Source organism: Gallinula chloropus, assembly GCF_964237585.1.
Source record: "Gallinula chloropus genome assembly, chromosome: 2".
NCBI classification, from domain to species: Eukaryota; Metazoa; Chordata; class Aves; order Gruiformes; family Rallidae; genus Gallinula; species Gallinula chloropus.
In genome coordinates, this window is record NC_140086.1 from 70,402,327 (window position 1) to 70,405,425 (window position 3,099).

The following is a 3,099-nucleotide window of genomic DNA, read 5'->3' on the forward strand; positions in this document are numbered from 1 at the left end:
TCACTGCAAAGATGTTCATAGTGTAGTACTTGCCATGTGGATAACAAGGGATTTTTTTAGCTGCTGTGGCCTCAAAAGTAAGTCATGTTGGTGAAAAACTTCTCCACAAAATCACTATGTGAAAAAAAGTTTGAGAGCCTTGTAGCATGAAAAGGGGAAAGAGGAATTCCAACCAGCCTGGTCTTGCAGAGGGATTAATCCTTCTCTACAAATTAGCCTCTTTGTACCTATGAAGCATGTTTGATCAGATTCCAAATCATGGCCGCGATTTGTGCCAAGTGGGAAGCTGAAGAGTGGAGGAATGTCTGATATTTAAATATTTTACCAGCCCTTCATATGGGTTAATATTTTATTAGTAGCAAATATGCCTCTCTGCTAAAGAGTCGCCAAGTACTGCTCACCGTGGTGAGAGATGGGTGGCATCGAACAAAGGCAGTTCTGAAAGACAAGATTTGAGGAGAACATTGATGAAGCTCATTCCTTCTTTCCTAGGGATGCAATGCATGCATCCACACTAAGATGCCTTGATTTTCAGTTTTCCCCCTCATTCTGCACCACATACCAACCTCTGTGTGGCTGCATCCTCCTAACTGTACCAGGCCAATGGATGGTCTGTGATGATCCTGGTGCTGGCGAGTCAGTTTCTTCTAGGATTTTGGTTGAGGAATACACAGCTGAATACCTGGAATCTGCATGAAATTTAGTATTTGTAGCGACTGTGGGAGTGACTAGGATCACTCTGCTCTAGCTCTTTCCTCCATTCTTTCATACTCTGTCCTACTGAATTAATTAAAAAATCGGGGAGCCCTCCAGTGGTTAAAATTATAGAGACTAAATTGCTAGTGCGTTAAAGAGGTATCCAAACACCTCATGGTGTCTCCTGGCTTCACAAAAATCCATACAATTTTAACACAGAATTTTACAAATTGTTACCCTTCTACAAAAGAGACAATTTTTAAAAGGCCATTAGAGCTAAGTACACATGGAGGTAGTTTGGGAAAAGTTTCCCTAAAAGTTCTTTTCAAAAAAACATCCCCATACGTAACATATAAAAACGTCAATCTCAAGTTCTTAGACATCTCCTTTTAAATGTAAACTTTGGGAATCTGAGAATGATCTGCATTTGATAAGATTGTTCTCCTACTTCTCAGACTGGTACTTGGTATTCTGTTTCTCATTCCTAAGGAAACAACCTGATGGGGGGGGGGGGTGGGGGTGGGAATCAGACTCTTGACTGTGCCAATCTCTATATTGATTCTTTAAAAGCATGTATATTGCGGATTTATCCAAAAATTATGCTAACAAAGTTTTCTGCTAAAAGAAAAGAGGAAGCATGCAAGCCTAAATCTGTATTTGCAGCCCAGATCTGCAGCTTAATGAGGTAAACAAAAAGCGTTGAGGGTTTCTACCTGGATCCTCTGTGATCACCCTTCTAAAATGTTCATTGATTTCCACGAGAGGAGATTTGGACTAAAACTCCGTGGAGAAGTGTTGTGATGAAAAAATACCATTTTTTGTCCTTAAGATAGTGCATATGCCCTACTGCATGCTTCATGCTTTTGTTAGATTGGTCACAGAGCTAAGCACAGAGGGAAAATAAATAACATTTTTATAAATGAGGATGTTTGGGACCATTTCATCTGGGCCTCATTCCAAAAAACTAGGAACCTGATGCAAAGCCTGTTTAAGTCGATAGCTTTTGGCTCTTGGAGAAGGATAAGTGGATCAAACTTTAAAAAAAAAAAAAAAAAAGAAAGAAAAAGCTAAATCTCCCTTTAAGCCGTGAGACTGTCTTCGTGTGGGAAGCAAGTGCTGGGCCCCTGGCTAACCTGGCCATTGAGTGGGGTGGAGATGCTCAGCACAGCTCCTGAGCTCCCCATCACCTATGGTTTGTTGCCATGAAGCACAGCCAGTCTGGTCAGTGGCAGGGTAGAGCCTCCTGCCCTCTAATTAGCTGTGAACTGACCTTAGTGCCTCGAAAGACCTCCCGGTATCTGTGTTTTACCCTTCCCCTCAAACATTGCAACACGTGTCTGTGGCCTTGCACACTGCTCCACTGTCTGGAGCTGACGACAGCGCTTTGTGAGACAATACCCCATCTCCCAGAGCATGGTGTGACATGCATCATATACCTCATGGATAACAGGAGGGCTTATCTCAGGGCACCCATCACCAACCCTGGCAGCAGTGGGCTACAGGGAACAACAGTCACCAGAAGAAAGCTGAACCATCAGCTTCAACATGACAGAAACATTCTCCATCCTGAGTATGAGGATGGCCAACTTTTCCTATGCTGTCATCGGCTGCTGCTGCTGAAGACCAGTCCTGAAGGTCTTCTCTTGACTGCCATTGCTGCACAATTCCAGGAATCCTTCCCTGAAGAAAAGGAGGTTCACAGAGCATCTGCAAAAGTACAAAAATAGCATGGGGTGCCTACAAGTTGAAAGCGGTCTGTGTCAAGAACTGTCAAAAGCTGTGGTTGCCACAGGGATAATTGGTTTGTGCCAGCTGTAGTTGATGGGTACCAAGCTGATGAAAGGAGACAGGATAATATGCCTTCTGTTGTTTAATTAAGGATTTTCTAAATCTGCATAAACTGAAAGCTCTGGATGCTGAAAAGCACCTGAAGGCACCCCGATATTTGTAGCACTGAGAGAATACTGAGGAAACAGGGTGCCTCCCAAAATGTGCAAGCACCGGCGTACAGCAGCCCCTGCGCAAGGAAAGGCCGTTGGGCGATGCTCTTGCCCTTTATTTCCTACCAAACTGCTCCCTGCAGATTAATGCTTGTCAGAATCTTCCCTTATCTCAGGGGCTGCAATCTTTACTTAATACCCTGAGGGAGGGACATCTTGGGTTATTTTGCACAGCGCGAGTGATTGAAATGCGACAGCAAACCGTTAACGTGATCCCAAAAGTACAGGCTCACGGCCCAATATCTTTTCTAGAGTCATTTCAAAGAAGGTGATTAATAGCATGACAGAGTGCTGCTCTGTATACCAAACAGTACTTGAAGGGCTGTAAATAGATAAAACCAAATGATCAACAACCATAGACTGAAATAAGGACAGGCACCCGAAGGGTGCTAGGAACCTCAGT

The 3,099-nt window shown here is 43.6% G+C and overlaps 1 long non-coding RNA gene across 1 annotated transcript; it reads right to left on the bottom strand.

The window, feature by feature from the left end:
- Positions 1 to 356: 356 nt before the first annotated feature.
- Positions 357 to 2,151, bottom strand: LOC311205322. Its single transcript, XR_014618148.1, has 3 exons — positions 2,133 to 2,151; positions 567 to 689; positions 357 to 438 (listed from the first exon to the last, which is right to left on the bottom strand). It is a non-coding gene; the product is annotated as an uncharacterized lncRNA (long non-coding RNA).
- Between the last annotated feature and the right edge of the window lie 948 nt (positions 2,152 to 3,099).